This window comes from Dromiciops gliroides, chromosome 5 (genome assembly GCF_019393635.1).
Source record: "Dromiciops gliroides isolate mDroGli1 chromosome 5, mDroGli1.pri, whole genome shotgun sequence".
NCBI lineage: Eukaryota > Metazoa > Chordata > Mammalia > Microbiotheria > Microbiotheriidae > Dromiciops > Dromiciops gliroides.
Window position 1 is genome coordinate 88,869,057 of NC_057865.1, and position 26,388 is coordinate 88,895,444.

Below are 26,388 nucleotides of genomic sequence, written 5' to 3' on the forward strand. Positions count from 1 at the left end.
CAAGGCCACACAGCTGATGTCAAGTGTCTGAGGCCATATTTGAACTCAGGTATATGCATACTGCTTAACAAAGGTGCCAGTATTTACTGGCAGAATGGGTTAGTTTCTTCTACAAGTTTTCTATTTAACTAGTGATAGCACCAGAAGAAGTCAATTGAAATAAAAACACTTAGTCATCATGAGCATACATTTTCTATGTATGTTAAGGTTTGGTTCTTCCTCCCCATTTTATCCAATAAGGCTCATATTCTACAAATACTGGGTAGATTTGCTAATGAAACATCCATTCTTTCTTTCCATTTTGTACTTCAGTTGGGCATGATTTGAATGGGATAAAATAAAAATGTTAATTTATTTCCAGTAATGTTCACAGAGAAAGAGAGATAGATATATTTATATGTATACAGACTGAACACCAAAACACTAATTAGGTAAATTTAGTTTTCCCTTTAATCAGACTTCCAGGTAATTAGCTGTCAGCTAAGATAAATTACAGTTTATTCCATTTTTATATCATGCTTTGGTCAAATAAAGATTATGCTTTAATGGCCAGATTTAGCTGCTAATTTTTCATGCACATGAAAGGATTTGCAAATATCATCACTGGAATCTTTTAATGTTCAACAAAACTCCATAATTTCTGCCTAAAATATCATATTTAAGCAAACACTCATCCAACACTAGAGAATATAAAATATTTTTACCCGTTCCCCATGTCAGACAACTATTCAGATTCCTATAACTAGATATCACAAAGGCAGTGTCCATCACCTATAGTTGTATGTCCAATCACTGTCAAGACTGGAAGGTTAATATTGGGATGTAATATTCACATATCATGATGTACATCTCTTTAAATGCTAAAATGACAGATTTATTTATCAGAAAATCACAAAGTTTTGTTCAATGTCAGGGGTCACCTGGTCCAACCCATACATAACAACACCCTCTTCAATGTTGGTAATAAATGGTTATCTAGCCTCATCCTGTGATGGGGGAGCCATTGTCATTCAAGATAACCAATTCCACCTTACCATAGCTCAAAATGTTGCAATAATTCCACAAAACAAAACTGAATTTGCCTCTTTGCCATTCCTCCACATTATTCCTACTTCTATCATTCAGAGACCAAAAAATAATCTAATTACTTTTCTCCATGATAGCCCTTTAAATACTTGAATTCAATGATTAAGTCCTGCCTGCCTCTCACCCTTAGTCTTTCCTTCTCTACAACAAACATAACCATTTCCTTCAACTGATCTTTGTGTAGGTAGGCAGGTAGGCAGGTAGGTGGGTAGGAAGGAAGGGAAACTTATCACTCAATACCTACTTGTGTCCAAAGTGCCATACACTAGAATGGAAGCAAAACTTAGATTTGACTATAGCATCAAATATATAAAAGGAATTCAAATGAGCTAAGACTTGAAGGCTGGGATCATGCTAGATTACAAAGGCCTAAAATAATTTATTTGGTAGGCAATATGGAACTTCTAAAGACTTTTTTTTTTTTTAGCAAAGAAAGGAATGGCATCATCCCATCAATGTTGGAGAAAAATTAGTCTGGCATTGGTGTAGAAGATGGACTATTTAAATAGTCTAGGGCCCAAGAAGACCTTTAAGAGAAACAAGATAAAAAGCATCTTCAAAGCCTATGGTCACAATAACTTTGTGAATATCACACAACAGAACTCAAAAAAATCCATATGGATAGGGTAACAACTGCTAGTCCCAGAAAACCCAGATCAGGTAAAGGTTTAGATGAAAAACAAGGAAGCAAAGATATGAACCATATAGCTGGGACCACCCTATGAAGGGTAAATGAACATAAGGGGCAACTGGGTGGCCTAATGGATAGAGTGCCAGGCCTGCAGCCAGGAAGGCTTGAGTTTAAATCCGGCCTAAGACACTTAATAGCTATGTGATCCTGGGCAGGTCACCTAACCCTGTTTGTCTCAGTTCCTCATCTACAAAATGAGCTGGAGAAGGAAATGGCAACCCATTCCAATATTTTTGACAAGAAAACCCCAAACTGGGTCAAGAAACATTGGACACAACTGAAATGACTGAACAACAACAAATGAAATTAAGTGCAAGTTAAGCCTAGACAGAAACTTAGATTAGCTCTGCTCTCTTGGGACACTAGGACTAAAATCATTTTAAAACTTCTTCGTTTCCTTCTTCTCTTCATATAGTAAATGGAATTGAGAACATAATCAAAGTCCATGTGGCCATTTCTGGTGAATTAAGGAAGGAAAAGGGAAGGAAAGATTGAGGATAAATACCCATAAGTAAACTATAGAAGGGAAAAGGATGCTTCTCTTCTGAGGATCCCTTTGGGTGGCACTGAAGGTGTCTGGCAAAAGAACAGGTCAAAATATTGGAACTGGGTAGAGAAAAGGGTCCCTTCCATCCTGTGCTTCATCACCTCCCTCCCCTTCTTCTGTCATCATAATGCTAAAAGTAGGAAAAAGACTAATAGCACTGAGATAATTTTTACCAAATCTTACCCTGAAGGGATGGCAGACTGATACATGAAGCCAAGATCCTACAAATAACGTGGTCCAATGTTATACTTGAGGCTAGGTTACAAGATAGGGCCAAGATTGGTTGCTCATCTAATCTTAACATTACAAAATTATTAACTGTCAGTTTCTAAGAACTAGACTATATGTTCTTCCTACTGCATGCCTTTGGCAATGTTTAATCTTCCCATGTTTCAAAGGAATGATAAGCTGTGCCTTTTTTCCCCCAGGATAAAAAACTTGTACCTCTCAACATGTTATTCTCAGTATAGCACATTAGGTAACTACAGAAACCTGAGTTTTCCAAAATGTAATTTTGTTTTCTTAATATAATTTGTTTTGACATAGCAGACACCTCCACCATTTTATAAGTATTATCTGAAAACAGTTGAGCAAAACTACTTCTAATAACAAGTAGTTTGTAGCTGGCAGCACATGTTCATTTTACATACTATTACTTTACTGATGGTTAACACTAAGAAAAGGTATGTTTCAAGTACATTTTAGATGATAGGCATCTCCACCTCAACATGTCCATAAAAACCAAACCAAAACCAACCCAAACAAAACCAATCTTTCCCCCCCAAACCACACTCTCTTTCCAAACTTTTCTATTTCTGTCAAGGACATTGCTATCTTCTAGTTACCCAAGTTTTTCACCTTTATTTTGTCCCTTTTAAAAAGACTCATCCTCTGTAATTTAAATGGAAATAGTTAAGTGGTCGCAGACAATTTAGACTTAATAATACTTTTAAGTGTAATTTAGGGCAAATAATGATAAGGCTTTAAATCAGTGTATTTGATAAAACCATGTTATTTACTTGTTATTAAAATATATAATTGATATGTTTGCATAACCAGAAACTGAACATGGCCCAAATATTATTTGGGTTTTTTTTCCCTTTCTTCTTTTTTTGAATAAGGCAATTGGGCTTAAGTGACTTGCCCAAAGTCACACAGCTAGTACGTGTTAAGTGTCTGAGGTCAGATTTGAACTCAGGTACTCCTGATTCCAGGGCTGTTGCTCTATCCACTGCACCATCTAGCAGCTCCCCAAATATTATTTGTAAGGAAAGGGCCAATGAGACAATTTTGTTTCTTCTTTTTTTTTGCATACATATATATATGTGTATATGTATATATATACATATATGTATATGTATGTATATGTATGTATACATATATACACACATACATACATATGTATATATGTGTGTATATATATATATGCCTAGAAATTAAACTTTAAGAATTTATAGCACATTGAAAAATAAGATTAATTCGGGAAAATGCTATGTCCTTGTGGTGCCAGCCTGTGGAAACAAGAAGTCAACCTAATTTTCATTATTTCTCACAACATAATAGAGAAAAAATGACTGTTATTCCTTTTCATGAGTTCATATATAGGGCCAAAACATGATCATAAAGGACTTAATTAAAATGAGGATAATTCAAACAATTTTCATATTTATTTGTATTCTTTGGCTTGTTTGGGACACAGGTTTTCTTTAGCATGCCTTCACAGACATGAAGCATGAGAATACTCTCTTTTTGGTAAGGAATATACGTGAAAACACTCCTTTAAGTGTTTCATGTTTCTATCCTCCACATACCAAAATGTTCCTTGAGAGAAAGTGTCATAGATTCTATTCATTTTGTCTCTCCAAAGACTCCAAAGAACTGAATTTGAGAATGATCCAAAGCATATAAAAGAGGTTCATGGCAATCATAAGTATGATGCAACACATTAAAAATGAAAATTTGCACAGGTGATATATCATAAAGAATGGGATCAGAGAAATGTTTGACAGGAAAGAAAATATGGGGAATCCGTGATACAAGAGAGATGGGGTAACCAATGGATTGTTCACAAGCTTTCATGTGAATGTATCAAGAGAGCTAGAGGAAGATCCCCACCATGATATGTAATCTCTTTTTGGCATTTTTATGGGATGCCATGGACAAGAGTAGCAGTTTGGTGCTAGATGAGTTGCAATCTACATCAAAAGAAGGAAATTCCAAATATATGAAATCACAGATGCATTAAAGATTTCTCAAAACAATGGAAAGATATTAACTTGAAAAAGATGGCTCTGAATAATATGATTACTGAATAATTATAGTCAAATCTTCTCAGCTGTTCTTCTGGACCTCCGGTTATTTAGAACTGTTAACTACTGATAAACTCAATTATGTGAGAACTGACTGACTTCTATGTTTCTTTTCCTCAGGCCAATGAATTGCCTGGGGGTGAACAAACTGTCAATTCCAGACTCTGATTATTAGCATATGTGAGAAAAAAAACTATACCTTAACAGGTGAAACAAAAGGTAATCGACCAAGGGCAGCCTTATTCTCTGTAGTTAGTCCCCTATATAAACTGTTTTCAGCCCCCTCCTTTGAGTTCTCCTAGCTTATTATGGCTGTATCATGAGTTATAGCTCCCCTGCCCCAATTAAAAAACTTAATTTTGCTATATTGATTGTTTTATTAATGTTTAGGTTACCATACTGGGGGCTAGTCTGGGATTTGAATCCCCCCTGCCTAGCTAAATCCTGTTTTTGACTTTGGATGCTTGGTGCCATCAGGAATCCATTGAGTTTCCAGTTTGGACTGAAACTCAGTGGTTCAACTTGGGTAAGTGGGTCTTTCAAATTCAGAACTCACATCCTTTTTGCTTGAGTTCCTAAAGCTTTTTGATTCGTGGGTCTGGCAAAATCCATGGGTAATTTGTGGTCTGCTTTGGCATGTCCACTGGAATGGAGTGTTGCTGGTTATTTTTTCCAAGTATGGACCATGTTCTTGTTAGTACTTGGAAAACTGATAAAATTTGACAGTCTGAACCACAACACTGTCTGTTCATATCCTTTGACCATTAGGTAATGACTTGTATTCTTATACATCAGGCCTCATTTCTAAAATACATAGATAACTGAATCTAATTTAGAAGAATTCCCTAGTTGAGAAATGGTCTAAGGATATTACCAAGAGTTTTCAGATGAAGAAATATATCCCAAAGAGATAATAAAGGGAAAAGGACCCACATTTACAAAGATATTTATAGCAGATGTTTTTGTGGTGGCAAATAATTTGAAATGGAGAGGATGCCCATCAATCTTGGGGAATGGCTGGGCAAGTTGTGGCATATGAATGTAATGAAATACTATTGAAATTAAAGCATTATATGTAATAGAGATAAGTTAGAGGCCTTCCCAATAAGATCAGGGGTGAAATAGGGATGTCCATTATCACCTCTATTATTTAATATTGTACTAGAAATGTTAGTGTTAGCAATCAAAGAAGAAAAGGGAATTAAAGGAATTAGAATAGGCAAGGAGGAAATAAAACTATCACTTTTTGCAGATGATATGATGGTATACTTAGAGAATCCTAGAGAATCAACTCAAACATTTCTTGAAACAATTAACAACTTTAGCAAAGTAGCAGGATATAAAATAAATCCACATAAATCATCAGCATTTCTATACATGACCAACAAAGTCCAACAGCAAGAGATAGAAAGAGAAATTACATTTAAAGTAATGGTAGATAATATAAAATACTTGGGAGTCTACTTTCCAAGACAAACCCAGGAACTCTATGAACACAATTACCAAACACTTTTCACACAAATCAAATCAGGTCTAGATACTTGGAAAGATATCAATTGCTCATGGATAGGTGGAGCTAATATAGTAACAATTACAATTCTACCAAATTAATTTACTTATTCAGTGCCATACTAATCAGACTACCTAAAAATTATTTTATAGAGCTAGAAAAAATAATAACAAAATTCATCTGGAAAAACAAAAAGTCAAGAATATCAAGGGAAATAATGAAAAAAAAAATTCACAGGAAGGTGGGTTAGCTGTACCAAATCTGGAGCTTTACTATAAAGCGGCAGTCATCAAAACTATCTGGTACTGGCTAAGAAATAGTGGGGAGGATCAATGGAATAGGCTAGGCACAAGAGACACAGTAGTAAATGACATTAGTAATGTAGTATTTGATAAACCCCAAGACTCCAGCTTCTGGGATAGGAACTGAGTATTTGATGAAAACTGCTGGGAAAATTGGAAGATAGTATGGCAGAAATTAGGTATAGACCAACAGCTTACACCTTATACTAAAATAAGGTCAAAATGGGTACATGATTTAGACATAAGAGGTGATACCATAGGTAAATTAGGAGAAGGAAAACTTTACCTCTCAGATCTTTGGAAAGGAAAACAGTTTATGACCAAACAAGAGATAGAGAATATTATGAAATGCAAAATGGATGATTTTGATTACATTAAATTAAAAAGGTTTTGTACAAACAGAAGCAATGCATCCAAAATTAGAAGGGATGCAGAAAGCTGGGCAACAATTTTTATGGCCAGTACTTCTGATAAAGGCCGTATTTCTAAAATATATAGGGAACTAAATCAAATTTATAAGAATCCAAGACATTCCCCATTTGAGAAATGGTCAAAGGATATGAACAGGCATTTTTCTGATGAAGAAATCAAAGCTATCTATTGCTATATGAAAAAAAATGTTCTAAATCACTATTGATTAGAAAGATGCAAATTAAAACAACTCTGAGGTACCACCTGACACCTGTTAGATTGGCTAATATGACAAAAAAGGAAAATAATAAATGTTGGAGAAGCTGTGGGAAAATTGGAACAATAATGCATTGTTGGTGGAGCTGTGAATTGATCCAACCATTCTGGAGAGCAATTTAGAATTATGCCCAAAGGGCTATAAAGCTGTGCATACCCTTTGACCCAGAAATACCACTTTTGGGTCTTTTCCCCAAGGAGATCATAGAAAAGGGAAAAGGACCCACATGTTCAAAAATATTTATAGGTGCTCTTTTTGTGGTGGCAAGGAATTGGAAATTGAGGGGTTGCCCATCAGTTGGGGAATGGCTGAACAAGTTGTGGTATGTTAATGTAATGGAATTCTATTGTGCTGTGAGAAATGATGAGCAGGAGAAGTTCAGAGAAACCTGGAAGTACTTGCATGAATTGATGATGAGTGAGATGAGCAGAACCAGAAGAACATTATACACAGTATCATCAACATTATGTGTTGATCAACTGTGATAGACTGGATTCTTCTCACCAATACAATGGTACAAGAAAGTTCCAGGGAACTCATGATAGAAGAGGATCTCCAAATCAAGAAAAAAAAAAAAAAAACTGTGGAATATGGATGCTGATTGAACCATACTATTTCTTTTGTTTTTGGTGCTGTTGTTTTTCTATTTTGAGGTTTTTCCTTATTGCTCTGATTCTTCTCTTATAGCATGACTGATGCAGAAATATGTTTAATATTGTTATGTATATTTATATGTGTATATATATACATATATATATATAACCTATATCAGATTGCCTGCTGTCTAGGGGAGGGGGGAGGGAGTGAGCAAAATTTGAAATTGGAAATCTTATGTAAATAAATGCTGAAAGCAATCTTTACATGTAACTGGAAAATAAAATACTTTTATTTTAAAAAAAGAAAAAGAAAGGAATTAAAGGAAGATTTCAGAAAAACCTGGAAAGACTTACATGGACTGATGCTGAGTGAAGTGAGGAGATCCAGGAGAACATTCTACACAGTACACACTAATATTGGGCAATTGATGATGAGCTGTGATGGGATTTGCTTTTCTTAGCAACAATGCCAAGATAATACCAAAGGACCCCATGATTGGAAATTTTCTGAACTTGCAGAAAAAGAACTGTGGAATGTGAATGCATATTGGACCATACTATTGACTGTCTCTCTCCTTCCTTTCCTGAGGTTTTTCCCTTTAGTTCCAATTTTTCTTTGTCAACATTTCTAATGTGGAAATGTAGAATGGGATTGTAAACATAGAACCTATTTTAAAGTGGCTGTTGTCTTTGGGAGGGAAGGGAGGGAGAAAACATGTGTAATTCAAAATGTTATAAAAATAACATACATATATATACATACATATATATATATATATATGTTAAATAACATTGACATGGAATTGTGAAAAATAAAATGGGGGAGGGGATCCAGTTTGATCATCCCCCTAATCTAACAAATAATAAACTTTTCTCTCTTATCATAACCAAGTATTTATTGAACTCATTTTGTACAGAATATTTGATTAGTTTTCCTGGGGAATTAAAAAGAAACATTTTTTTTAAAATTCATATGCCTTGCCCTCAAGAGAAGGATGATCTAAGATAAGATAATGCACACTGAACAACTTAACTTTCATTATCTCAAACCATATGAGAGTTCCAGGTTGCAGGGACCTCATTAACGGCCTCTGATATTTAAAGAAAAATCAAGTAAATTTTCCAGTCTTCTGATATTTACTGGTTTCATGCCCAGTCTTGTAAAGAAAATATGTTTATGTGGCTTGCACTATGGTGGAGAGCAAGCCTATAGTGCTGAGCACCAAGAACAAGGAGCTTCATGATTTTGAGCTTGTTGATTATAATTTTTTTTTCCACTTTAGAGGAGATAAAGGTAGCAGTATCTCAGGAGATAATGAATAGTGGAGTTGTAGAGTTTTTTATTTAAAATTTCATCCCTAGCTCAGAGATACAATATTCAAAACTAAATCTTTATGATGAAGAATGCTGCCCACGTCATGACAGAGAGAGGAGATTAACTAAATATGGAAAATGAGAAATACATTTTTTGACATGATCATTGCAGGCCTTTGTTTTGCTCAACAATAGTTTGTATTTATTTTCTTTTGTCTTTTTTAGTGAAGATGCTGGTGGGGAGGAGGAAAAAAAGTTGATAACTGAAAAAAAAATAATTAAAAGATCCTGACCCAAACAATCTAAGATAGTCTTCGGCAAAATTAAAAGTACCTGCAGTTTTTTTGAGATATTATTCCCAGTTATAGCCCAGTTTCTTTATATCTCCCAAGTGCCCATCTTGAATCACTTGTATTTTTTTAACAATTATTTTTTAAGAAAATTTTTGAAAAAGCAAATATGAACATTTTAGGGCAGCTAGATGACACAATAAAAAGGGTGGAGCCTAGAGTCAGGAAGATCTGAATTCAAATCTGGCTTCAGATTTTTATTAGCGGTATGATCTTGGGAAAATCACTTAATGGCTATTTGCCTCAGTTTGCTCATCTGCAAAATAGTCACAATAATAGCACCTCTTGTTATAATAGTGGCCTCTGTGTGCTAGGGACTGTGAGGGTTAGAGAGAGATCATAGATTTAGAGATGGAAGGAAAAATTTAGAGGTTATCAAGTCTAATAACCTCTTCATTTTCTGGCAGAGGAAATTGAGACAGAGAAATTTACTTACCCAGAGTGCCATCATGTATTGGGGCTGTATTTGCCCTAGGGGACGCACTAGTAAAGTTTCTGAGGTAGAATTTGAATTCACATTTTCCTGACTCTAAATCCAACATACATTTCTCCTCTTTACCATTAAGTTGTCTTGAAGAAGCTACAGATTTGCATTATGGAACAGCAAAAGTTCTGAATCGTTTACCACAAATTGCTTTCAAATGTTTTATAAAAGTTACTATTCCCTGTTGTTTTTTTGACTAGGTGTCTAAGGACTTACAGAAGGCACTTGGTGATTTCAAGGTAGAAGGGAAAAAAAGATTTTTTAGCTCAAATTTCAAGATTTTGCTGACAAGTTTCCAGCAGATGAAAAGAAAAGAAACAAATCCTCTTGTTGATTAAAATAGAATTCTAGCATTTTTTTGTGATTTTGTGATTATTCTGGTCTAACCATCAGATGAGAAATTATAGTTCCCCAAAGAGAAAGTGACCTGACTAAAGTCACACAGCAAAGAATGAATGCATGACTAGCCTTTGATACACTAATCCATGCAGAGAGGTGACAAGTGCACTGTTTGTATTAGTTAATTGCCATGGGAAAAAAATGAGAAGCCATAGAGGTATAGCACTGAAGACCTGTTCCATACATTTGATATAACACTTTAGCCAGGCATATAGGATCTGAGCCTGCATGCTCAATCCCCTGTTTGTCAGCAGTTAGAAAAGTAATCTCATGTATCACGATGACTGAAAGTACAGTTAGGGGTTTTCCACTTTTTCTTAATCAGGCCTTTGGGTTTTTTTTTCCAAAATATATGTGAAAATAGTTTTCAACAATCACTTTTGTAAGATTTTGAGGTCTAAATCCCCACCCCTTCCTTCCTCCCTCCTCATACCATCTAGCAATCTTATATAGGTTATACATTACAATCATGTTAAACAGATTTCCCCATAAGTAATGTTGTAAGAGAAGAGACAGAACAAAAAGAAAAAAAACACAAGAAAGAAGAAACAACAACAACAAAAGTGAAAATACTAGGCTTCAATCTGCATTCAGACCCCATAGTTGTTGGTTTTTTTTTTCCTGCATGTGGAGAGTGTTTTCCTTCGTGAGTCTTTTGGCATTGTCTTGTCTATCACAGTTGATAATCACACAATGTTGTTGATACTGTATACAATGCTCTATTGGTTCTGCTCATTTCATTCAGCATCAATTCATGTAAGCTGAAAGGAAAATTGTTGTTGTTGTTTCCTCCCTGCATGGATGAGCTTACATAGATGAGGAAGACAATAACTCATTTTCACCAAGGTTACTACTAGTGAGCTCTTAATTGCCAAATCCAAAGGCCTTTTTCTTCTTCATTGCTTGTGAAACTTAACTATCCCACTTATTCTGTCTTCCCTGGGTTTTTATGACAAAACTCTTTTCTGGATCATTTCCCATATCTTGCCCCCTCCCCTTAGGTGAACCCTAGAACTCTCCTCAGCTCTCTCCCCTTATTTCCCAACATCTCTCATATGGCTAGCTCAGATCCCATGAGCTTAATGATTATCTTTTTGTCAATGTCTCCAATATCTACATACTGATTCCTCTTCTCTCTTCTTAGTATTAGTCCCATATCTCTAACTGCCTAATAGCCACTTCTATCTAGGTGTCTCATAGCTATCTCAATTTCCATTTGAGCAAAATGGAATTCACTGTCTTCACCCTGGCCTTAATTTCCCTGTTTTGATCAAGGATACTATCATCCTTCCTGTCATCCAGATTCACAACCTGAGTCATCCTTGAGTTTTGCCCTCTTTTACCTCAACCCCTCAACTCCAACTATGTCTTGTAAATTCTACCTCCATAACATCTTTTATAGCTATCACTTTGACTGAATTCACAAGGTAATCACACTGGTACTTACCACTTCTCTCTTGGACTACTGAAGTAACATTCCAACTAGTTTGTCTACCTTGGCTTTTCCTCTGGCCAATCCATACTATGCTGCCAAATTGGTATCCCCCAAACTCAAATCTGACTATGCCATGTACTTGCTAAAATAAGTTCCAGTAACTTTTCAATTATTTCTAGGATAACTCTTCCATTTGAAATGTAAAGCTCTTCATCCTCTAATTCCAACTTGTCTTTCCAGACATATAATTTATCCCTTTCACACTCTCTATGGTCTAGGCAACCTCAAATTACTTGGTTAGGTCTATGACATTTTGAGATATAGATAAGCTAGTCCAACCCTCTCATTTTACAGCTGAGGATTCTAAGTCCCATAAATTTTTAGTGACTTGTCCAAGGTGACACAGTTGATAAGCTGCAAAGCTACGATTTGAACCTAGATGGCTCAAGGTCTTAGAAACATAGAAAACTTGGAACTCAGACTTCTAATTCACTGCTCTTTCCCATACCACATGACTCATGAAAGGAAGAGAGAGGTGAGCAACCCAACCCAGAGAAACTCTCTGTGGAATCTTCAGGTCACATAGAACTCAGTGATGAAGGCAGTGCTTACAAGTACCTTGATTCAGAGATTCTGACATAAAAATGGGGAAAGAAGATGAATTCATAGAGAATGATTTCTGTTTTCTTAGTCCAAATATATGAGGTTAGTAAATTAGATGAGAAGTTGGTGGTGAAGAGAGGTAAGCAAGCATTGAGAAAATAGTTTATATGGTGAGAAGAGAAGAAAATAAGTTAAGGAGATATAAAAGATAGCCTCATATCGGTGAGAGTCCAGTTGTCTGGACTATAGTAGTAGAAGATTTAGCTTACTTGGGAGACTTTCTCCAACTATTGAATAAAATATGGATAAAAAAGCATTTATTAAGAGGTTACCATGTACTAGGGATTGTAAAAGTATTCAGGGAAAACCAGCAAGTCTAGTGTGATGGCAGAAAAGCCCTTTTCAGGGCTGCTTTTCACCTTTAGTGTCCACCTGCCACCCAGCCCTCACCCGTGGCTCTGAGAAACTGTAGCATGCACAGTAGTCACACTCTAGTAAACAGATTGGCTATACAAGGTTGAGAGTAACCTGTTGGTTGGGCAGCTAGGTGACACAGTGAATAAAGTACCAGCCCTGGATTCAGGAGGACCTGAGTTCAAAAATCTGACCTCAGACACTTGATATATACTAACCGTGTAACCCTGGGCAAGTCACTTAACCTTCATTGCCCTACCAAAAAAAACAAGAGAGATACAGAGTAACCTGTTGGTGAGTTGGGGGTGGGGGTGGGGGTTGTCTACCCCAAGCATGTGAAGATTTCCCCAGCAGAATAAATAGATGTGAACCATTTCAAGAAGCCTTGAAGGCTGTGGAAGCAGGCAATGTGGAGCACTTAGACCTTGGTTAAACATCAAAAATGCCCAGGTCATTCATTGTATCCTAAGCCACAACCAGTCATTGTGACTTTGGTCTTACCAAGGGACTCAGATGACTGGAAGAGAGAGTAAGGCTAACAACTTCATACAATGGTGCCTCACTTAAATCCAATTTATGCACAAATCAAAAGATATCACCCATACCATTTTACCTATCTTGAAGTCCTATGACAATGGCAAGTGACAAAACCATAGGTATGGATACACTGGGAACTGTATTCTCAACACTGTAAACAGGTGACCCAGGCCATAGGGCTGTCTTCTTACTGGGCTAATGCAGCAGTAGGATTTGGCAGCCTTCTAGAGGTCTATGTAGCCTTGTTTAAGGACCACATCTCTTACCTCCTGGCACGAAGAAGAGGCTAGAAAAGCTGTCCTCCAAGTCGTCTGACCAATAAATCTAATCCTGGCCTGATCACCATGGCAGGCAGGGATCCTATGCTGTGCTTGAAACACACACGCAAAAATGTACAAAAACATTTGTGAGGATGATTCCATTCACCAAAAGGTATATGGAATATGTGAACACTCATGGACAATATGAATTCCAGTACATATGACAGATGAACAGCTCTTGTTGTGAGACAACTCAGCAGGAATGCATATAAATAGCAGCTTTTAGTGAAACAAGGGCAGATATACATTTTTCTGTAGTGGCTGCAGTGACAGGGAACAAGTCAACAAGTCTGTATGCCTCCCAAAGGGAGTGAACAACAGATTAGTGACAATGTGATTGCCACTTTCAGGTAAGCATCATGCCACCATTGTGAAACATTTCCTACTGACAATTAGCTTACATTCTGATGGGAAGAATATATAATTCAGAAGAATGTGTAAACCAGGGGACCTCAGTGAGTTAAAGTGAATGAACTATGCTTCTGCAAGATGACAATATATTGAATTCTGGCAAAGTAAAGAGAATGGAGAAAGGGAGAAAATAATCACTAAGTGTCTCCTATGTATCAGTCACCGTGCTAAGTGCTTTACAAATGTTATCTCATTTGGCTGGATCAGAACAAAGAAAACCCAAACTGGAAAGCATCATACTCAAATGACTTGTATGTAATTTGGAATTTTTTTTTTACTTCTTTCCTTCTAAAGTTGGTAACATGGCATTCACACAATGCAAATAGTTACAGCAATTACAGTTCATCAGATTCTAGCCATTAAAGGAAATAAAGGCTAGATTTACCAGTTCTTGTTGTCAAAGATCCATTGCTATCTACAGTATTTCATTTGAAGATGGATCAAGCCTTGAAATGAGTATTTAGTCTTTAATCTTGATCACAGTCTAAAAAATACAAAAAAACGATCATGGAATATTCATAACGGTCAACCATATTAATTTATTGACAATGCCAACACAGGTCCATCTCTTAAAAGATGCATCCCTTGGACCACTAAATATGTGACTTTTTACACTAAAGACTGCTTACTCCTATTCTAATTTACCAAGGGCTATTGGTTCCAATCTAATATAATGAGAGCCTACACATAAATATAACAAGACTCTGAAAAAATTCCTAATTAAAGTATCAATGATAGAAGCAATGGTTCATTGAAGGAATACTTTTAGGTAATTTTAGGTAATATGGTTTATCCTCGATAATTACTACTTGAATTAAAGTGAATTTTAACTCAGTCTGCACCAGATGACAGCAAAAATACTCAGGTAAGAAGGCTTTCTTTGTAAGATGAGTTTTTACTGAGTTTCTATTTGAAAGGCTACTTAGGGAAATATCATTACCACTAAATATATCCTAAATCTTTTTCCCCATGCTGATTGTGACATGTATATAACTATAACCTTTTCTTCACTGTCCCAACCCACACCAACTGTCCCATCAATCCAAAATGATGCTGTCAAAACTAACATGTCCTCCCACTGCTCTGTCCCTTATCACTCCCAGCTGTGATGATTTTGTTCTTACTGCTTTCTGTATGAGATCTGAATCACTGGCCTTTTACAATGCATAGCACGAGTCAACAAGTATATTTCAAATAAGAACAATCACATTTTACAAAAATACATTTCCTTATCATCTATGTACTGCTGTCATTTTGGCACTGGGCACTCAGACAAGTCCCTGAACAACCCAATAATCAATTACTTTATTTAGAAGGAATCGCATAATTGGGCTTGTTCACATCCAGTCTGGTTTAAGTTCACAGAGAGATTCAGGTTTTTAAATAACGACTTTGGATGCTTAATGATCCCATTGATTCTAATTGGCATGGTAACTTTAAAAGACAATGAGGCCTGGCTCACTAAGGTAGGGAAGTAGAATGGATGAATGCTGAAATGAATGAGGACGATTCTGTGCCACTTCGCCAAAAGGGCCTCCAAGTGGTGACTTTCGGTTTCAAAGCTTTGCTTTCAGGACATGTTAAAAAGGAGAGGAAAAGCAACTGGAAAAGAGTGAAAGAAGACATTCTGGGTGTTACTGTAATGTTTCTGTTGGATTCAATAGAGGCTCTGTGTCCACAGGGCCCAGACACTTTTGGGTACATTTTCAAAGTAATGAAATGCTTAGGGATACAAGTTTATCCCTTTATGATGTTAAAGGAAGGATTAACATGACTAGAACCTACCATACCCTTTGACAAAGATTTATCCTTTTTATAACTTTGGAAATTGGCAATGGTTTTACCTGATACTTCCAGACAATTGAAGAGAATGGTTTGTTTTGGTTTAGATTAACCTGACAGTGTAATTTACTTTATTCTCTAACCTGTCATATGTATATAGCTGTAGCATTTTATTGAATTGTCCATAGTCCTTTGGACATACTCTTTCATGTGTTCTTGTGGTTTTAATGATTTACTTCAAAAAGCAAAAAAAAACCCTTCCAATATTTTAGTGCTTTTTTATCCTATAGATGTATGTCTATATTAGAAAAAAGTGTTTCATAACTAAGATGCTTAATTCAGAAATATGTTAAGATGAAATAACTGAGATAACAATGGCCATAAGAAGACTAGGTAAAAAACAGTTTTGAAGTTAAGATGTGTACTTGCATATCCCTTCATACTAAGTAAAATCAACAAAACAGATAAATCTACATTGCCATTTGCCTTCCTCTGTAGAGTCTGGGGAATCCCATTAGTGATGACATGAGTCAGTAGCAGAAATAGGTCTAAACCCCAGGTGTCCTGAATATTCAACCAGGCTCTTTTCCATAACAACACAACACACACTCACACTTTCCTAGGTATAGAACCATTTATTAAGGCTGGCCTGATGAGGAGTCAGATGGATTCAGGAGCTCCAGGAAGGCCCCTTTTAAGCATATCTCCTTCAATTCCTCCGAATCCCGTCCATTCTCAGTGGCTGATAAAATTCTACCACTACAACATCATTTCTTCCAGAGGAAACTTTGCTCTTTGTTAAATTGTGAACATCCCCTACAGAGGCAACATTTAGAAAATCTGGTCAGTCTCTTAAGGTCTGAGTGTGAATGAAGTTCTTTCCTGAGAACATATTTCCATAAAGGTTAAGGGAGGAGATGTGATTCTGTGAGTATATAGGAAAGAAATGGAGACCACTACCAAAAAGTTTAAAAAAAAAAAAAGAATCACAAAGGAGAATATAAGAGTGCTTGGGACAAACTTTGCCTCATTCACAATCTTGTCTATGTCTAGCCCTGATATTGATAGCTCTTGGACACTACTATTTCAGTGTTCTTCATCTCAAGGAGGCAGGTCAGTATGATGGATAAAATGCTGGAGTTAAGAGTCAAAAATATGATTTAGAATCCTGGCGCAGACACTCACTAGCTATGTTATCCTGGGCAAATAGCTTAAGTTTTCTCAGCCTAAGTTTCTTTGTTAGACTAGCACCAACTTCACAGAGCTGTGGTGAAGATCAAATGATATAATATAAATAAAGGTCTTTGCAGTTTTTAGAGTGTTGTTTAAATGTTACTTACCCGTTATCTCAGAAGCCATTTTCTAAATAACTGAAATACTAGATGCAAGAGGTTACTTCATTGGCATTACAAACTCAGGCACGTTTTCCCATCTCTTTTTACAGGCTTGAAAATGATACCATCCTCTGCAATGAAAACTTCTACTTGGGTCAGGGGAAGTCATAACATTTACTATAAATAACAACCTATTCACTATGCCAATTACCCAAAGCCAAGCTGCTATCCATATACCTCTGCATGCAGTCAACGGGATTCTTTCCTTATAACTTTCCATTGCTTAGTGTCATTTTTTTTGTTCTTCTGCTATTCCATAAAAGCTAGCTTTAGCTTCATCTTTGAAATATGATGAACTATAGATCCAGATTCCATCAGAATGCTTTGCAAGAAGAAAAGGTGGAAAGCGAATGACACATCCAAAGTTTTAACATTTTCTCCTTTTCCCTAAGATCTTCCCTTCTAAGTTTTTGTGATATTGTACTTGCTTGGTTCTTTTCCTACCTTTCTGACCACTTCTCAGTCTTCTGAGAGTCCTATATAGTATACCTATTTATTTATGATGTTGTCTCCCCCGAAATATTATGTGACTTTGGTCAAGTCACTTGAGCTCTCTGAACCTTAGTGTTCTCTTCTGTAAAATTAGGTGGTTCAATCAGATGAGCTTTATGTTCCCTTCCATTTTAAGGATTCAATGATTTCAAATGGATTTGCTTTCTGGGTAAGGCATTTAATCTCTTGTAGAATCAACTTTATCTTTAAGTCTTGGAATTTTGGAGTTGAATAGGATCTTAACAGCCATGTAGTCTACCAATACTTATCTGAAAGGAATTTTCAGTATAATGCATATCTTACAAGTGGTCATCCAAGTTTTTTGTTAGGATCTCTGGTGAGGGGCTAAGGTGACAATTCCTGAGTTAGCCTTTTAATCACTAGGAAACCTTTCCTCACATCAAGCACAACAGGCATAAATTTGTCTCCTTTCATCTGTGACCTGTTGACTCTGGTCTTGACCTTTGAGGATGAACCAAAAAAAAAATCTATTCTTCCATGTAATAATCCTTCAAATATGTGACAGCAGCTATAATACCCCACCCCTAATCCCCACATCTTCAACCTGAGTCTTCTCTTTTCCAAGCTAAACATTCTCAGTTCTTTTAACTGATTGCTACATGATGTACTCAAGGCTCTTTACTATTATTCCTGCCTTATTCTGTATGATCATTAATGAACAGTTGGTGGAGCAGTGAACTGGTCCAACCATTTTGGAGAACAATCTGGAACTATGCACACAGGGCTATAAAATTGTGAATACCCTTTGGGTGAACAATGTCATAACTAGATTTGCAACCTAAAGAGATAAAAGAAAAAAGGAAGAGAATGTATTTGTACAAAAATATTTATAGCAACTCTATTTTGTGGTGGAAAAGAAACAGAAATCAAGGGGATGTTCATCAATTGGACAATGGCTAAATAAGTTATGGTATATGATTGTGATGGCATACTACTGTGCTATAAGAACCAGGAGAGTGGTTTAAGAAGAACATGGTAGCACCCATATGAACTGATGTAAAGTGAAATGAGAAGAACTGGGAGATCATTATGAACAGAAACAGCAATTAATGATCAACTGTGTAAGACAATTCCAAACGACATGATGAAAAAAATTCTATCCATGTTCAGAGAGAAAGCTGATGAACTCTGAGTGTAATTTGGAGAAGAGTTTTCTCTATTCTTCTTGCTTTGTTTTGTGATACAGCTAATACAATCTGTTTTGCATGATTTCACATGCATAATTGATATCCTATTGCTTGCCTTCTCAGTGGGTGGGGAAAGGGTAGAAAAGGAGAGAATTTGGAAGTGAAAATTTAAAAAGAAAAGAATATTAAAACCAAATATTTTTTAAAAGAAAATGATTGTGGTATTCCAGAATCCAGAATCAGAGGATAAAATGAAGGACCATTTCCAGGCAACCTGTTTTTCAATAAATCTAGCATCCATCAGGGCATGTTGTAGCAAATGTTATTTGGGTTAATAGGTTTCAGTGGTAGTATCCGTCATGTTTTGGTCATGACATCTAATACTGACTCCTTGGCCTGTCAAGTTGATTTCATATTTATAATCTGTTATAGTAATTATTTATGAAGATATAAATATGCCCCATCATGCATACTTTTAGGGGGTTTTAGTGTCATCATTTATACCCTACATCTATAAATAATTTTTAGTTTAATAGTATATACAGTAACTCACAAATTATCTCAGTGGTCATTTAAATAAGCTGTAAGGGGCAAAAGAACAATGCTTATGAGGTGAGATGATATAGACCCACTGTTTGAGGTATTTGGCCTTTGGGGATTGTCCTTTAAGAACTACTCATACTTTCAACACTCAATCAACAATTTCTGAGATAAGAAAATCATGTTTCTTGTCTCCTCCATTCCCTACAATAAGTCATAACAAAGCTGTTATAATTAATACCCATTGCTTCTCACTAATGGAATTAACATGGCAATATTAAACAATCAGTGCATGAAATTATCTGCTTATTTTCATTACTTTTTCCTTCATATACTTTTCCCCTTTCCTTTCTGCATCATAGATTACTTGAATTTTTTATGTTTAAGTGTCAAAAAGAGGGGGAAATCATTTCCATTATAGGGGCAATGTTTGATGGTATAAGAATTTTTCAGATGTAGCCTAATTAAAAGTTTAAAGAAATACTTTGAAGGTGAAATCAGCTTGAAGCGAATATAGCAACTATTGTAAATTAGTTTCTTCAATTCAACCTCACTGAACATAGAATATCATAAAATTGCTCTGAAACTCTGAGCCTATAAATATGTGACTAAAATTAGAGGTCACTAAAATCTAAATTGACATTACAGATAAACTATGTAAAGCTACAACTGACTTAGGGAAAGAGCATACAATAACAAAACACAGCTTATATTCAGGACAAACCACTCTTGCCCATAAAGTAGTTATAGAACTTTAAAAAAAAACTCTCAACCAATCAAATAGATATGTGATTTCAATGAAGTGGGAGTCCCTCCAAAATTGTTGTCTTCAAATCACCCCTAGATGACCACAGGGGAACTCTAGTTGACATCCTCTAATGAGTTTGCATGGGCAGTAGCTTCCTCAATTTCAACCGTCATTTCAAGGATGCCAATGGAGGTGATGGGCTGACCATTAGCTATCCCTTTCACTCTCAACATGACCATACAATCTTTTTCATTCATATATTTCATTGATGACATTTTTATTGTTTCTTTAATTAACTGGTAAAAAAATTTATTATTTCTTCTTTCAGTTCTCTCAACCAATCAATCCATAGGAAGGTACTCAGTATGAGACATGATGGATTTCAGTCCAAAGGAATGCAGCCAGGTGGGAAATGAAGAAATAGTTGGCCTGGAAGCCCCTTTTGAATTGAAACTAGAAATTTTAAACTTAGATCTTCCTGACTTCAAAGCCAATATTGCCTTACTGCCTCTAGTTAGCTGCTTCAGAGGCTTGAATGCTGGGGCCAAAAGGGAGTAAAGGATCACAAGAAGGAAAATGGAAGGATGCATGCAGTAAACTTAGCATAGACCACAATTTTATAGAGGCTAACTCTCTAATGTCATCTGCAGAAAGCATATGATGCAGTGGTGTTGTGCTGATCTTTTAGCGTTTAATTTCCCAATTCGGATTTGCTTAATGTTTCATTAATGTAGTTGGCACCACTTTCATATAAAAGAGATAAGAAAAGGATGGGTCTAAACACTGAGTTTTCTCTGCTCATGAGAGAATAATCTAATACCAAAAGATAATGACCCAATATTATGTTATCATTGTATGATTCAAAATTCTATTGAAACTGACATACTCCATCCATTGGAATGAGATTTTCCTTTTAGTAGAAAACATTCTGAAAAAGTAAGTGAGCTTTAAATGTTTTTTTTTGAAAGCAGCAACCAAATCTTACTGCATTGTTGTTCATTATCATCCTAAAGCATATGATTAAGTGCTTTTTTGTGGGGGTCTTTGTGAAAGAAAAAGTAAACAGTATCTGGGGATGTCAACATGCCTTCAACCAGTACAATTGAAACTGGCAGACTCAGAGAGCAACAGCAAAGAGGAGTTATTACTCTTTATTGAAAAGCATTATGTAATTATAATGCTGGATTGAAAAGAAGGCACTGGGAGAAAAATCATGGAAATTTAGCATATTAAAAATGTGCCTGTTAAAGGCATTTTCTAGTCAAATAAGTAGATTTCCCACCCTTAAATATCAGAAACCACTTGTGGTCAGCTAGGTGGCACAGTGGATAAAGCACTAGCCCTGAAGTCAGGAGGACCTGAGTTCAAATCTGATTTCAGACACTTGACACTTACTACCTGTGTAACCCCTAGGCAAGTCACTTAACCCTCATTGCCCCAAAAACGAAAAACAAAAAACAAAAAACAACGACTTGTTCCTTCTATTTTGTGTTTCTCTGGTTTGGTTATATGTTATTTGGCCAATGTTATGATAATTATTTTCATTGTTTTTTGAAAATGAAAATTATAAGAACTTTTCCAATGATAAACCTAATAATCAGAATTCCATGGAGTCAAAATTAAGTATGGAAGTCAAATAGATATCACAATTTGGAAATGTTGAAAAAAATTTTGTTTCTGGGTCTAATAACTTGAATTTGGAAAGGCTTTATGTATGTATGTATGTATGTATTTATTTATTTATTTATTTATTTTAGTTCTATTGCTTTCCCTTTAACCATGAGTATAAAACTATTTTCCCATTCTTGTCACATCATTGAGGATAGACAAAAATTTCATGTGTCATGCATTTGTACAAGTCTTTTATTGCAAGTAAACAAACCAAACAAAAAGTTCTAATCATAAAATAAGATCATTCCAAGGAACCATCTACCTCTGTCAAAATTTTTTGTGGCTAGTATCTTGAGAGTTGTCAGAGCCAAAAATCAATCCTTTATACGACCCAAATGTAGTATGGGACCTCAACTTTGAAATAGGATAAAGTATTAATCTATACTACAAGCTGCTCCTGATGTTAACTGTTAAAATTATATAGGGTTGACTGTTAGAAAGTTGTCACTTTGGCAAGAATCAAACAAAGTTTTAGGATTAAGGACTGTTTCCAATAATTAATGCTAATGTCCTGAAAGCAAATAATTCTACCTTCCATATTAAAGGATGCCTAGAAATCAAATAATAAAAACTCCAAAAATATCCAATAAAAAAGACAAATATGTATGTTACCAGACATACCCATATACTATCATTCCAAAATGAGTTATACACTGTAAGCTAAAGCTTTTTGAAATGGAGGAAAATTATGTAGAATAATAACTATTTTAAAGTCAAATTATTAAGACTGACAAAGGAGACCATTTAAAATCATAGAGGACAACATCTGCCTTTTAAAAGTAGTTGGTTGAAAATAACATCCATCAGAATGTCCCTATTGCCAAGCATTTTCCTCTTGTAGAACTGAAACTGATTACTCTTGGGACAGATGGCCTCTGACCACTCCTGCAGTACTCCAGAATTTAGAAGACTAGGGGGGAAAAAACGTTGTTTCTGAGCAAGGAGAGTGGATAGAGCACTGGAGGTGGACAGCTACAGCAATGATGCCCTGAAAATGGACATCGGAAGTGCCAATGGGGTCCTAAGCAACTCCAAAAATATTCTGGTATTCCATGACTTGGGTAGGCTCCTGTAGTAAAACTTCTCCATCTACTCTCCCTAAGTCTGCTAGAGCAACTGGCAGTAGTGAACTCCACTACCAGTTCTGTTTACCGAGAGTATGCCCTGTACCAGTTGAGGTAGATTTCCTAGCTTCCTGAGAATCTGCTTTCTATCGCTAACCTCCAATCTCAAAAAGCACCATGACCCATCCTAAGACTGGAATCCCTATCTTTACCTATGAGGAGTTAGAAGACTTTCCCATATAGCTTTTCCCAGACCCAGGCCACCACAATCTTTTCAGTCACTTGAAAGCTCCAGGAGTTGACAACAGAAACACTGTTGTGGGAAGAGAAAGAGATCTGATTTTGATATCTTTTTCCAACATTTACCAGCTATGTGTCATAGAAGAAATAACCAAAGTGATCTTAGACTTGGTTTTCTCACCTGTAAAATGGCTATAGTAACATTATCAGGGTCATAGTGAGAATCAAATGAGAAAATGAATGGTAAGTACTTGGCAAATCTTAAAGCATTGTATAAATGCTAGCTATTACTTATTAATGAAGGGAAATGCCATTAAAGCTGGTGCATTACAATGGGTTGTGCTGCTGTACTTGAAGGCCCATGGGGCACTGCCATCTAACTTGCAGCTAATACCACCTCGATGAGTTGTCCTTTTTCTTTAGAATGTGAACTCCACAAGAGCAGGGTGTGTCTTACATTTCTATGTATATCCCCCATATTGAGCAATACTTTGCCCATCATAAATGCTTTTTCATTCATACTATTTTCAGTTGTGTTAGAATGCTGAGAGCACTTTCCACAGAGATAGGTCAAGGGTACAAATGCCCAAGGTTTTTAGCTGACATTTACCAATGATAACCCATGTGAATTCTTATCTGCTTTTTATTGGAACGCCCCAAATCCTTCCCTCATAAAGTCAATGTTTATTGACTGCTTGTTATTTGTAAGCTGGATGCTGAAGCAGGGAAGGGGAATATAAAAATTAAACTCCATACCTGTCCTCAAGGAGATTATTCTGTAATTGAGGAGGAAGAACACATAATCAAGTAAGGATGATACAAAGTAGAGGATGATGGATACAGAAGAGATGCACAGATGAAACCACATGAGCTTTTAGAGACAGGGAAGAGGACTTTCATTTGGAGGTGGGGAAGGGACTTTTGACCTAGACCTCAAAAGAGGGTACAGATCAACAGGTGGAGGTAGGGGGAAGGAGGTTAGAAGTGAAAATGAAGAGAATAGGGCAGCTAGGTGGCGCAGTGGATAAAGCACCAGCCCTGGATTCAGGAGGACCTGAGTTCAAATCCAGCCTCAGACACTTAACACTTACTAGCTGTGTGACCCTGGGCAAGTCATTTAACCCTCATTGCCTCACAAAAAAAAAAGAAAGAAAGAAAGAAAAAGAAAAAACGTAAATGAAGGGAATAGCACCAAGCAGGAAAGTGCAGGGACAAGTGCCTAGAATTCAGTAGGCACTTAATAAATACATATTAATCAATGACTGCTATGCCAACAATGGAAAGTCTTGGTTGATGCATTCAAAAGCCTGAAAAAGGCCTTTCCTACCTTTTCTAAATTACTTGGATTAAACTGGGCTTGCTGATAAGGGGATCACAGATTAAGAATTGAGAAGGAATTTAGAGACCATCTTGTCCAACCTTGAATTTCATAAACAAAGAAAAAGGACTAGAATGATATAGCAACTCGCCCAAGGTCACACAGATAATAAGTACCACAGCTAACATTCAAATCCAGGTCCTCTAATGTCAGATCTAGAGTTTCCATTTCCTCCTCTGCCTCACTTCAGGTACTCATTAATTTCTTGAACCTGATACAGACCAGTAACAGACCCACTGTAACACAGGACAGAAAGCTGAGACCAGGAGTCAGGAGATCTGGGTTCTAGACCTGTCTAGATCATTCACTAACTGGGGGATCTTAAGAGACTTCACAAGATGAACCTCTGAAATTCTGTATAAGCGGAAACAATAATAAACAGCACAAAAATTCTTATTAATCATAATGTCCAAAATTAGTGCCGGAGAAGAAATGAAGAAATGCATCTGGAATTTGGTAGGCCCGTACACAATCTTCAAATGTTAAACTCCCCAGAGTGCATGTTCTTCTTGAGTCTGAAAGTTTGTCTTTGGTTTTTAGCGGGATATTAACTTGGTGCTTTATCTCTATATTTAACTCCCCCTGCTGCGCTAATGATCATATAGAGTCTACCTTGGGAGATGATGGGTACAAAGCACTCTGGGGTGTGCTGTGGATTAGCAGGGCAGATACAAATTGCATACTGATAGCTACATTGCTATTTCCCCCCGTGGATACCCTCTAGACTTAAATGTCCCCATTCCTATATCTACTCCTTCCTGTTCTGTTCCATACCAAGATCTGCTTCCCTGTAGATGATAGCTACCATAAAAGAAGTGGACCTTTGGGAACCAGAAGGCCAAAAATCAGAGATATTCACTAATCAAACTATTTTCAAACTTTCATTATCCCTTTTATCTCATATCCTCTCATCGATCGCTAGAGCCACTGTACCTATTACAAGCACAAAACTGAGATTCCATCAGAGGCTGGCAGATAACATTTATTTTCCCCACACAAGCAGGTAGAATGATTAGAAAACACATAAGTCTATTCTACAAGACAGGAAGAGTGTGCACAGTCACACACACACACACAGATACCAATTTGAATAATGACAGTTTTAGAAAGGATTCTGAAAGTTCCTACATTCTATTTCCTAGGTCCAAATACCTCCAAGTTTTCCTTTTGGCCCCCATAGCCATACCACACATATGTAAGCCAAGAGGCTAGCAGCATATTTGTTGGGCTTTATTAAAGAATCTTGAGGATATTATGATGTTCTGCAGACATAGCTCACCTATAAATGTCATGAGAATCACAGTATTTGTGGCACAATGCTGCCATCCAAGACTTGGATGAGCTCTCTCATTTCTTATCATTCATGGTGATCCCTGAATCATAAGAATTTATTCTTGGCAGAACTTTTATGAGATGCTCACACAAGGCAAAATGTCAAAGTGCTTTGAAAACCCTGAAGTTTTATAAAGTGAGATGATTATCGACTATCACTAGTTCAAAAAGCCACAGATTTGCTGCATTAGGATGGGAAGCTACTCTGACAGTGGATCCCCAAACTCTGAAAGCCTCAATAGGAGCTGCTCAGAAATTTCCTGGATCAAATTGGGCTAATGCCAATTAATCTTAACAATAATATGCCTGTATATTTTGGGGCTGGTGCTCTTGGCTAGGCACTGGATGTTTCTGTTGCTGTGTATATGCTCTCAAAATGCAAAATGCCCCAAGTAATGCTGTCCAGACCCAAATCCTTTCATAAAAAGGCCAATAACATATTGTTTTAAAAATCATCCTACTGCTGCAAAACTCAGCCATCATGTCAATGACACTGTTGTTCCTATGGAACTAATTGTACCCTGTAATGCTGTTTAATTCCACATCATGTTTTCACAGAACCAACTTTTGATACCTTGCAAGGCACACCTGTATATTCTGATG

The 26,388-nt window shown here is 36.4% G+C and overlaps 1 protein-coding gene across 7 annotated transcripts in view; it reads right to left on the minus strand.

Moving 5' to 3' along the window:
* DPP6 (dipeptidyl peptidase like 6) overlaps positions 1-26,388 on the minus strand; it is a 1,357,728-nt gene that overhangs the window by 667,379 nt on the left and 663,961 nt on the right. The gene's annotated exons all lie outside the window — the stretch shown is intronic.